General features: G+C 41.6%; 1 long non-coding RNA gene across 1 annotated transcript in view; it reads left to right on the top strand.

Moving 5' to 3' along the window:
* Positions 1 to 12676, top strand: part of LOC139436270 (uncharacterized) — a 46650-nt gene extending 33974 nt beyond the window's left edge. The window contains exon 3 of the long non-coding RNA XR_011645382.1: positions 5884 to 12676. This is a non-coding gene — a long non-coding RNA (uncharacterized lncRNA). The remainder of the gene's footprint in view (positions 1 to 5883) is intronic.
* The last annotated feature ends 279 nt before the right edge of the window (positions 12677 to 12955 follow it).

Raw genomic sequence — 12955 nt, forward strand, 5'->3', positions numbered from 1 at the left:
TGAGCTCGTCTACCAGTCAGAGTCTTTAAATCAGGACTAAGAGTCTTCTTAGATGAGCACAGAGCCCAGGCCTGGTCAAGAGAAGCCAAGTCTCAGTGAGCTCTGTCTTCTCTGTAAAGGCAGGGGCATTCTAGGCTAATCACTTTCTCGACACATATTTACTGAAGACTTACTATGTACTGTACCAAGTGCTCTACATATATTTATTCTTTTTTTTTTTTTTAGATTTATTTTATTTATTTATTTATCCCCCCCATTGCTTGCTCTCTGTGTCCATTCACTGTGTGTTCTTCTGCATCTGCTTGCATTATCCGGCGCCACTGGGAAACCGTGTCTCTTTTTTGTTGCATCATCTTGCTGTGTCAGCTCTCTGTGTGTGCGGCGCCACTCCTGGGTGGACTGCTCTTTTTTCATGGGGGTTGGCTATCCTTGCAGGGCCCACTCCTTGCACTTCGGGCACCCCTGTGCAGGGGCACCCCTGCATGGCACAGCACTCCTTGCACATGGCAGCACTGCAGCTGGGCCAGCTCACCACATGGGCCAGGAGGCCCTGGGTAGCAAACCTTGGACCTCCTGTATGGCAGGCGGATGCTCTATCACTTGAGCCCCATCTGCTTCCCTGCTGTTAGCATTTTAAGCCCCTAACCCCCTTTACCAGTTATCTGTGCTACAATAATTTCAAATTTTAGCTGTTTAAAATAACATTTATTATCTCACACCATTCCTGAAAGTCAAGATCTTGGAGTATCTTAACTGCATGGCTCTGGCTCAGGTTCTCCCATGAAGTTGCAGACAAGCTGTGGGCAGGGGCTGTCGTCTGAGACTAGACTAAAGACTTCCTTGCTTTGTGGGCCTTTCCATAGGGTTGCTCAGATTTCCTGAGATGGCTTGCTTGTCTGTTTCCTCATTGTTTTTTGCTTGTTGTTTGTGCTTGTCTGCCTGTCGTTTTTGCTCGTTGTCTGCTTGTTGTTTAATTTTTGCTCATTGTCTGCCATTTTTTTCCCTCATTGTCTGATTGTTGTCTGTTTGTTTTGTCCTTTAGGAGGCACTGGGAACTGAACCCAGGACCTCCCATGCGGGAGACGGGTGTGCAAATGCTTCAGCCACATCTGCTCCTAGGGTTGCTCTTTTTTTTTAAGATTTATTTTATTTATTCCACCCTCCTCTGTCGTCTGTACTCACTGTCTGCTCTCTGTGTCCATTTGCTGAGTATTCTTCTGTGTCTGCTTGTCTTCTCTTCTCATCTTCTCTTGAGGAGGCACCAGGAACCAATCCTGGGACCTCTGACATGGAAGAGAGGCATTCAATTGCTTGAGTCACCTCAACTCCCTGGTGTTGTTGTGTCTCTCATTATCTTTCCTGTGTTTCTCTTTTTTGTTGTGTCATCTTGTTGTGTTAGTTTGTGGCACAGGCCAGCTTACCATGGTATGGGCCAGCTCATGGTGGTGCAGGCCAGCTCACCTTCATCAGGAGGCCCTGGGAACCGAAGCCAGGACCCCCCATGTGGTAGATGGGAACCCAATCGCTTGAGCCACATCCACTTTCATGGTTGTTCTTGACATGACTTCCCCAAGATGAGCAAGAAATAACAATCAAGTGGGAAGAACAATCAAGAGGGAACTCACAGTCTTATTATAGCCTGTCATTGGGAATGATGTTCCATCACTTCTGGTGTGAGGTATAAGTGCACCTCGCATTCAAGGGTATGGGAATTAAGCATCACCTTTTGAGGGAAGAGGCAGCAAAGATTTTGTCAATGTATATTTATTTTCTTTTATGTATTTCTTAAAGATTTATTTTTTATTTCTCTCCCCTTCCCCACCACCCCCTCAGTTGTCTGCTCTCTGTCTATTCGCTGTGTGTTCTTCTGTGTCTGCTTATATTCTTGTCAGTGGCACTTGGAATCTGTGTCTCTTTTTGCCTGTTCCTTGCACGTGGGGCTCCCCTATGTGGGGGACACTCCTGCGTGGCAGGGCACTCCTTGCGCACATCAGCACTGAGTGTGGGCCAGCTCATCACACGGGTCAGGAGGCCCTGGGTTTGAACCTTGGACCTCCCATGTGGTAGGCGGATGCCCTATCCTTTGGGCCAAATCTGCTTCCCTCAACAAATCTTTAAAATCTCCAGGAGAGGAGATGTGGCTCAAGCCATTGAGTGCCTGCTTCCCACATGGGAGGTCCCCGGTTTGGTCCCTGGTGCCCTCCTAAAAACAAAAACAAAAAACCAAACAACAAGCAAACAAATCTGGGGCTCAGTCCCTAGCTCCTGTACAAAAAAAAAAAAAAAAAAAACTCCACGTGCCCTGAGGGGTAAGCAAACTACATGCAGACTAGTCACCTGATTTTATGGAGTTTTATTGTAATACACCCATGCCCATTTCTTTTTTATTTATTTTTTTTATTGATTTTGTAAAAATATTACATTAAAAAAAATATGAGGTCCCATTCGACCCCACCACCCCCACCGCACCCCTCCCCCCCCAGCAAAACTCACTCCCATCATCATGACACATCCATTGCATTTGATAATTACATCTCTGGGTATCTCTGCACCTCATGGTCATTGGTCCACATCATGGCCCACACTCTCCCCCATTCCATCCAGTGAGCCCTGGGAGGATTTACAATGTCCGCTGATTGCCCCTGAAGCACCATCCAGGGCAACTCCAAGTCCCAAAGGCGCCTCCGCATCTCATCTCTTCCTGCCATTCCCCATACCCATCAGCCACCATGTCCACTTTTCCCACTCCAATGCCACCTTTTCTCTGAGGTCCTTGGATTGGTTGTGTCCGTTGCACCTCTATGTCAAGAGGAGGCTCAGATTCCACATGGTTACTGGATGCAATCCTCCTGCTTTCAGTTGTAGGCACTCTAGGCTCCATGGTGTGGTGGTTGTCCTTCTTCAACTCCATCTTAGCTGAGTGAGATGAGTCCAATAAATCAGATTGTAGGAGCTGGAGTCTGTTGAGGCTCAGGGCCTGGTTATCATATTGTCAGTAAAAAGATTCAATCCCCTAAATATATCTGAAACCCCAATACCAACTACAATTCCAGTAAAGTAGCATGATAGTCTTATGAAAAGAGATCCCCTCTGGGTCCAGTTTCATCACGCAGAAACACCAGCTCCAAAGAAGGGCCATCTGACATGGCAGTGAACCCTATCTGCCTTGACCATAGAACCCGTGGGTCCCTTTAGCCCTCAAAGGAACCAATACCTGGGGATTGTGTCTACTTTATCTGTCTCTTAGACTCTGCTCAGTTGTGCATAGGGGCAATCCTTCTGACAGCCTCCAGACTCTTTTCTTTTTTAGAGACTCATAGCCATATAAACTCATTTCTCCTTTCTATTTCCCCCTTACATTAGATCAAACAGCATTTTAAAGTCATATTATTCTATGTAGACAGGGATATTCTACTGATCCGCATTGAACCTTCAATTCAAGGTCATTTTCCAGTTGCATTATCAATTGTTAGTTGATAGTGATCCCTTGGTGCCAGGGAGGCTCATCCCCGGGTGTCATGTCCCACGCTGGGGGGAAGGCATTGCATTTAGATGCTGAGTTAGGCTTCAAGACTGCCCATGCCCATTTCTTTACACAATGTCTGTGTGTGCTAATCTATGACAAAACTGAGTAGTTGTGACAAAATTCCTGTGGCCTGTCAGCCTATTTACCATCTGACCTTTTAAGATAAAGTTTGCTGACTCCTGTTTTAACTGATTGATTAAATAAGAGAACTGAGGAAATAGAGCTGTATAAAGATATAAACAACTACAAATAAACACAGGTGTTTCTATTCCTCATTTCCTTTCCTTCAGGGAAAGGCCTTAAGTTTTATTAAGAGTTTGAGGTTAGACATCAGTGGGGGAACTTCTGGATTTCTTATTAGCTTATTAGACAATTAGGTAAGATTCATGTCATATTACTATGGTTCTCGAGTTAAAGAAGTGCGGGATGAGTTTGAAAAAGTTCTGCTAGAGACAGGCACAGGGTCAAGGAATGGATGTCACTTAGGAAGAATCTGGCAGAGAAGACAGGAATTGAAGAAGATGAAAACTTTTTGAGGTCTCTTGCTTGGAAATAAAATAAATAAGAACTTCAAAATATGTACTTACCACAAACACAAGATTGGTATATGTTTTTAGCTCACTTAATTTTAAATCCACACTTAAGATAAGGAATAAACAAATTCAGCAATTCTGAACTAATCATGGTAATTTCAGACCAAGAATACCATCAAAACAAATTTTATTTACCTTTCTGGGATATAAAATTCATAACTTAATTTTGGTGGTTTAAATTAGAGTTAGCCTTATTGTTTTCACCATAGAGAATGTTGCGTATTTGGCACTAAAAAAATATATTTTGGCTGGGGTTTCATGATGGCTGGTTATTGGCTAGAACAATAATTTGGCCTCATAACTCCATGGGATAGAGGGAAGATTGAGGATCCTGAGAGGTAAGAGGATTGGGAACATAGGACCACATGGGGCTTAAGTTTCCTAATATGGAACATAAGGTTTTTCCTGGTTTCCTTAATGTTTCATTTTATCTTCTCTTTTAGAGAAAAAAATTTAATCTTATTTTATATTAATATTAAAATAAGACTATCTTTCTATTGTGCTTCGTAGACATTTAGAAACCTGGGGGTAGGAGTAAAAACTCACTGCCTCACTATGTTTGCACTGATAGTTCAAAGATATTCTAACACTAGCCAGCATCATTTCCTAACCTTCACTTAAGATGTTTGCCATCCATTGTACAGAAATGGAGAAAAGGGCAATGAAGACTGGCTCCATTGTATAATAGCAGACCAGCGATGGAGTGGAGCTGGCGGTAATTCTGACCACACCTCCCTCCATCTTTCTGACTGTCCAGCCACCTTTATCTAATCTTCTATTTATCAAAATACAACCTGATGAAAGCAAGAAAACCAAAGGGCTTTGTCAAGCCTAGGAATACAGTCTGCTGAAAAGCAGGAAAATAATTTTTCCTTTACTGGCTAAGAGGAAACTCTGTGTTAAGAGCTAGTGAACTTTATCTGTTGATTTTGTGCAGAGTCTCATTCATATGTGGCAATGTACCTTGAGCATGATCGAATCTGTATGAGAACAGATTTAAAGGAGGACAGAAAGGGAAATTTGAACATACTTAAAAGCAAGAAGAAAAATTGGTCATTTAGCATTCTTTCAGTTAGGGTCTGTTGTCTTGGATGAAGGCCTGGTATATTTCAAGTTTGGCAAACCTGTTCAGATAAATGATGAGAGTAAAGTATCATCTCTATCTAAACTTCCTTTTCCTAGTCAAATGAAACAGGAGAGCAGTGCTGGCTCATTGCTTTGGTCTTTGGCCTGTCGTTCCTATGCCACCACCACAGGCTGCTATCTGAGCCCTCCCCTCCAACCCCAACAGGTCTCTGTGCGGAATGTGGCCAACAACGTCAGGTCTGGAGATTAATGTCATGAATTTGGTCATTATGGCCCCATAGATGTGTATGTTCCACTTGATTTCTACACTCACAGTCCAGGAGAATTTGCTTATGTTCAATTTGAGGATGTTTGTGATGTTAAAGATGCATTACATAATTTGGAAAGAAAATGGATTTGTGAATATCAAACTGAAATCCAGTTTGCACAGGGGGATTGGAAGACACTAAATCAGATGAAAGCCAAGGAGGGGAGAAATGTATAAAGTTCCTCACACTAAGATGATCATGACAGATATAGATGTTCTAGAAGCCAAAGTTTTGAAAGAAGGAGATCAAGAAGTTGGTCTTTTTTTAAAAGATTTATTTTATTTAACACCCTTCCCCCTCCCGCCCCCCGTTGTCTGCTCTCTGTGTCCATTCACTGTGTGTTCTTCTGTGTCTCCTTGTATTTCATTAGGCGGCTCTGGGAACCGATCCTGGGACCTTCTGGAGTGGAAGAGAGGGGATTACTCTCTTGCGTCACCTCAGCTCCCTGGTCTGCTACATCTTCTCATTTTCTCTCCTCTGTGTTTCTTGTTGTATCATCTTGCTGTGGTAGCTCTCAGTGTTGGCAGGATGGCCTTCCTGCATGGGCCAGCTCACCGCATGGGCCAGCTTGCCCTCACTGGGAGGCCCTGGGCATCCAACCCTGAACTTTTTATATGGTAGACTGGAGCCCAACTGGTTGAGCCACATTCATATCCCAAGAAGTTGGTATTTTGATTAAAACTACTGAAGATCTCACTGTTCTAGAAAGAGATGGACTAGAAGACCACAGCATGGCAAAAGCCATTCTGACAATGATGGATTCAAAGACTGAAATCCATCTTTTTCAAGATTCAAATCCAATTCAAGATCACAGTCCAAGTCCCAGCCAAAGAAAGAAATGAAGGCTAAATCACGTTGTAGGTCTGCATCTCACACCAAAACTAGAGGTACCTCTAAACAGACCCAAACACACATTGTAAATATGGCTCAAGATATGAAAAGAAATCAAGGAGACAAGGAACCCCTAGAGCCAAATCTCAGTCAAGATAACAGTCTAGGTCTAGGTCAAATCTAGATCAATTTCTTGGACTAGTACTAAATCCAGTGGCCACCAATAGCATAAACTGTAATATTTTAAGGCATGTATAATTCATTTACTCAAAATATGGTTTAAATGACGTGGGATACAGTGTTGTAATGGTGCTTACAGAAACCCACTTGTTAGTTTTCCCTGTAATAGTTAATGGTTATAATTAAAATGATATGCTGTTGAGAAGTCACTCTTAACTGTACAGTTTGTTTAATGTTAAGGGGCAGCTATCAATTCGGGGTGTCTCTGTATATTTTTGTAAAGATTTTCATTTTTTATGCTTGAAGTACTGGTGAAAAGATGTTGGTTAACCATAATTTGCAACACTGTTTTATTCAAGATAAAAGTTCATATCCATATTTGGTAGAACTGTTATCGTAGAAATGTAACTTGTTAATGAGATGGAATGATACAAAAATGAAGCTGTAGCCACAGTACAACACTGACTGTTAAGACACACTTAGGTTCAGGGTGGCCTTTAATGCCTTGTCAATATGTCTAGGATAATGGTTTATTTATGAAGCAGAGCAGATTGGTTCTTTTGTTAACCTCGCTGCCTTGGGGAATAATGTTAACTGGGTTAACTAGTATTTTCACAGAAATAGAGTTTTTGACTGAAACATAGAGCCTTCACTGCTTTTTTCTGGTTCCTATGAAGATTTGAAACATAAAGACATTACCAGAATGCACTTTATATTTGAGCAGGTCTTTGATGACAGAAATAATTTTAGGGGAGGAAAGAATGCTGTTTCATGGTTATTCTAAATTTTAAGGAGCATTGTTGACCATAATATTGCTTAGTTTTCTTACTGGTGTTAGAAGAAAATAAAAGTAGGTTTTGTTTGTGTGTATATAATGTAAAATAATTGAATTTTGCTACTTTTGGCACTCAGTTGGTGTGTGCATTTGTATCAAAATATGCCTTCTTTATGAGGGAGGCTTGCTCTTCACACCTCAGTATATTTTATGTAAAGCAAGCTGAAAGACAATACTCCCATTACTAGGTGATTCTGTGGTGCCATAATTTTAAATAATTTTTGAGAAAGGATTAGCCCATTTTAAGCAAGAGTCACATCTGTTGAGTATTTGATCAATTATCGGTGTACTAATTGATAATTAGTACATTACTGTGTTTGGCAGTACCTGGCTGAAAATGAGGAAAGGACATCTGTCTTATTTTGCCACAGGGCTGCTGATGCAAAGTACCAGAAATGGGTTGGCTTTTATAATGGAGATTTTATTTAGGGTAAAAGCTTACAGTTCCAAGGCTGTGAAATGTCCAAATCAAAGCACCATTAGAGACGTTTCATCACCCAAGTCAGCGACTGGTGGTCCTGGGGTCCTGCTGCAAAGCAAGATGGCGGCTGATCTCTGTCGAGGTCTCTGCCTTCCTCTCCATAATCTATCGTCTCCCAGAGCTCAGCTGTGGACAGCCAGGCATAGGGCTTGTTTCTGTCTGGGCCTCCTCTCTCAGTCTTGGCTGCTTTCTTGCTAAGTTTAGCTGTGGGCTATCAGGCATATGGCTCCTCTTTTCAGCTTAGAGCTGCTCTATGGGTGCAGCCTGTTGGGGGCTTCGTGCTTAGGCTTTGGCTGTTAGCGGTCTGTGAGTCCTCTCTCACATGGCAGGATAAAAAATGGCAGAGCTTCCTTTTCCACTATCTCCATTTATATCAGACTCAGCAAGAGGGCAGAGACTCAACCTGAGTTATGCCTCACTGACATAGTCCAATGAAAAGGCTCTCACACCAACAGGAATGGATTAGTAAAAAAACATAGTCCCTTTCTTTTTGGGATTCACCCAATTCAAACTGTCACAATACTTTTTAATCATTTATCTTTTTTTTTTTCTTTTAAAGATTTTTTATTTCTCTCCCCTTCCCCCTCGTTGTCTGCTCTCTGTGTCCATTCGCTGTGTGTTCTTCTGTGTCCACTTGCATTATCCGGTGGCACTGGGAAACTCCATTTCTTTTTTGTTGCATCATCTTGCTGCATCAGCTCTCCATGTGTGTGGCGCCACTCCTGGGTGGGCTGAGCTTTTTATCATACGGAGTGGCTCTCCTTGCAGGGTGCACTCATTGCGCATGGAGCACCCTACGTGGGGGCGTCCATGCGTGGCACGGCACTCCTTGTGGACAGCAGCACTGCGCGTGGGGGCAGCTCACCACACGGGTCAGGAGGTCCTGGGGATTGAACCCTGGACCCTCCATATGGTAGACGGATGCTCTATCAGTTGAGCCACATCTGCTTCCCCATTTATCATTTCTAATATTTCTCTGAAAGTTCGTTCTGGGGGCAAGAAAAGTAACTAGATGACATAGCCAATCTCATTTCAGAATAAAAGGTATCATCTTTAAAAATCTCAGATTGCTTGCCTGCAGATATAAGAAATACTGTGGGAAAATGATTATTTTTAGAGGATTCCTCTTTTCATTTTTGGTTTAGTAATCAAGACCTGTCTGAAGCACAAAAGATGAGTTTTGTTTTTCTTTAAAGATTTATTTATTTTTATTTCTCTCCCCCCTCCCTGTTGTTTGCACTCGCTGTCTGCTTGTCTTCTTTTCAGGAGGCACCAGGAACTGAACCTGGGGCCTCCCATGTGTGAGAGAGGCACCTAACTGCTCAAGCCACTTCTGCTCCCTTTTTCATTGTCTTCGTGTTTCCTCGCTGTATCTCTTGGTTGCATCATCTCACTGTATCATCTTGCCGTGTCAGCTCACTGTACCAGCCCATCGCGTTAGTTCGCTGCCTTGCTCATCTTCTTTAGGAGGCACTGGGAACTGAACCTGGGACCTCCCATGTGGCAGGTGGGAGCCCAGATGCTTCAGCCACATCTGCTTCTCCAAAAGATGGTTTTAAAATACTGTTTGTGGAATGTGTTTAAAGGATTGACTCTAGAACCTTTGTATATTTGATAGCATTTTAAACTTCCATTTCTTTACTGTTTGCAATTAATGTTCATGTTCTGGGTATACAATCATTTATATGCACATTTCTTTCATTTTTAAAGATTTTCCTGGATGCATAGTTTAAACAACAAGGAGTCTATTTAAAACTGTAGTAGTAGTTTACAGTTCTAGTAAAGAGGAAAGTTGTTTTGTTTTGTTTTTTTTTTTCTTATAGAAGCTTCTAAAAAAGTATTTTTAATATATTCTTTTTAATAAATATTGTATACAACCTTTAAAACAATGTTTGGATCAAAACCAGACCCAGTTTATATCCTGCTTGCTGTAAATTAAATAAACATGCTATAATAAAATGAAGGGGAAAAAAACAAGCTGTGAGATAAAACTTATAAGAATCTGCTGTCTCTGCAGTTTCAGAATTAGATGGAAAGAAGCCTGGGAAGAAAGGGTGACTGTTGCCAGAAAGGGTGAGCCCAGTCACCTCTGGAGCACTTCTCCAAGCTCTACCGGTGTTTTGAGGGAAAAGGTGCTGCCAGTCTCACCTTTGCAGTACCCTTTCAGATGGGGTCTTGCTTGCAATTCAGAGGTTCCAGGTGGGCACTAGAGCAGAGCTTCTAGGACTTGGGGCTTCCTTGGGCTTGGCCATCCCACGGTCAGGCTGCTCTGGCACTGGAGGACTCCCAGCTGCTATTTTCGCTATGGAAGGATAACTGGGTAGGGTACCACAAAAGCTATCCCTAATTTATTATGTCAAGCCATAGGGAATTGTCAACATTTGACCATTCTGACCTTCAAAAATGGTGACTTCATATGATTCAACCTAGACATCCAAGAAGGGGAATGAAAAGCAAAAAACCGAAGCTTAAGGAGTCTGTTGTCTGTATTTGGAAGCAGAATGTATTTTCCAGAACATTAGTCTATCAATTCATTTTTAGTTTTGTCTAATGCTCCTTCTGGTGATGATAAGCTCTGCTATTGCTAATATACAATACCACATACTATGTTAAAAATGGTCAATGGTCAACTCAACTATAAAAGAACAAGCAGTCCAGTAAAAAAATGGGTAAAAGGGCTCTCAGTGCCTAGAGGAATCCATACCAAATCTTGGTGTGTATTTCTGTCTTCCTCTCCCATTTCTCAGCAAGCTCTCTTTTTTTCCATTTCCCCAAAAATTCTTTTTACTGGTCTAACTGAAAAAAAAAAATGGGCAAAGGATTTAAGTAGACATTTCTCTAAATAGGAAATACAAATGGCCAAAAAGCACATGAAAAAAAGGTTCCACATCACTAGCTATTAGGGAAATGCAAATCAAAACAAGATCATCTAACACTGCTTAGAATGGTCATTATTAAAGAAATAGACAACAATAAGTGCTAGAGAGGAAGTGGAGAAATAGGAACACTACTTCACTGTTGGTGGGATTGTAAAATGGTGCAGCCTCTGTGGAAGACAGTTTGGCGGTTCCTCAGGAAGCTAAAAAATACAACTGCCATATGATCCAACAATTCCTCTACTAGGAATATATCCAGAACTAAAAACTGTGACACAAACAGATGTCTGCACACTGATGTTCATAGCGGTGTTATTTACAATTGTAAAAAATGAATGGATAAATAAAATGTGTTACACACATAAGATGGAATACTATGCTGCACTAAAAAGGAATGAAATTGGGACACATATGATAAGATGGATGAATCCTGAAGACATTATACTAAGAGCAACGTAAGCCAGACACAAAAGGACAAATATTGCATGGTCTCATTAATATGAACCAAATAGGAAGAATAAACACATGGGGTTAAAACCAAGCATAGGTTATTAGGAGATAAAAGGAGGGTTGAGAAGAACTACTGATGCTTAATGTATGTAGAAGTTTTAATTAACGTGACTCTAAAAGTGTGGAAATGGATAGAGTTGATGGTAAAACATTATAGTGAGTAGCAAAATGGTTTATAAATGGGTTTGTGGCTGAAAAAGGTAGTCTGGGGAAGTAAATATCAATTGAAAGAAAGCTAAAGAATAATCTAGGGACTGAATAACACAGTGAACTCAGAGGTGGATGAGAATTGTGGTTGAGGTTACAAATCCAAGTGCGTCCTTCTGTTAGAACAAATGTACATCACTATTGCAGGGTGGAGGGAATGTGGACAAGGATGGGAAAATTACAATTGGTGTGACCTATAGACTGTGGTTAACAACAATACTATAAAATTCTTTTTTTTTTTTTTAAAGATTTATTTATTCCGCTCCCCTTCCCCCCTAGCCCCAGTTGTCTATTCTGTGTCTATTTGCTGCATCTTCTTTGTCCGCTTCTGTTGTTGCCGGTAGCATGGGAATCTGCGTTTCTTTTTGTTGTGTCATCTTCCTGTGTCAGCTCTTTGTGTGTGTGGCACCATTCCTGGGCAGGCTGCAATTTCTTTCGTGCTGGGCGGCTCTCCTTAGGGGGTGCACTCCTTGTGTGTGGGGCTCCCCTACACAGGGGACACCCCTGCGTGGCAGGGCATTCCTTGTGCACATCAGCACTGTGCATGGGCCAGCTGCACACGGGTCAAGGAGGCCCAGGGTTTGAACCGTGAACCTCCCATGTGGTAGACGGATGCCCTAACCACTGGGCCAAGTCTGCTTCCTTAAATTCGATTCTTTTTTTTTTTTGAGGTACGTGGGCCAGGAGTGAACCTTAGACCTCATCTGTGGGAAGCCAGTGCTCAGCCACTGAGCAACATCAGCTCCCCTTAAAATTCTTGTATCAATGCCGAAGATGTACTGTGTTGATAATGGAGGTGTATGGAAAAAGTGTGCCAAAGGTACGCTATGGACCATCGTTGCTGGTAATAGTGTGATTATCTCATAATCTGTAACAAATGTTCCATCATGGTGTGGTGTGTTGATGAAGGGGTATTGTATGGGGATTCTACACATGTATATGATTGTTTTGCAAGTTCACAACCTCTGTAATAAAAATATATTTTTAAAAAATAGGATGGGTTGGGGGAAAAATACACCAGATATAAGATAGAGACTGTAGTTTGTAGTAATATTTTGTTGATGCTCTTGTACAGTTTGTAACCAATGTTTCACAACAACGCAAAGTGTTGGTGGAGGGGTGATGTATGATGTCATGTAAGTTTATTTTGTAAGTTCACAACCTATACTATACACTTGTTCATGAGTGTTTATGTATGAAAGATATACTTCAATTAAAAAATATATTTTAAAAAAACCAAAAAGTCAATCGTTTAATTCCTAGAATTCCAGACAACAGATTTGAGGTATCCATTCATATAGGAACTAGTTGTATTTCCTAATATAGCCCAAAAGATCTGTTTGCTCATATATAACAAAATAAGCTTTGCCGCTTACAATGTGCACATGCACACACACACACACATGCACCCACATATTTATTCCTCCTTTTGTTTTCTAGCATTTCCAAGTTTGCGGTTTAACAGTTTCCATATGAACTTTTTCTCTAGTCTGCAATGGGACAGATCTCCAGCTGGTGCCAA

Source organism: Dasypus novemcinctus, chromosome 13 (assembly GCF_030445035.2).
Source record: "Dasypus novemcinctus isolate mDasNov1 chromosome 13, mDasNov1.1.hap2, whole genome shotgun sequence".
Classification (NCBI taxonomy): Eukaryota; Metazoa; Chordata; class Mammalia; order Cingulata; family Dasypodidae; genus Dasypus; species Dasypus novemcinctus.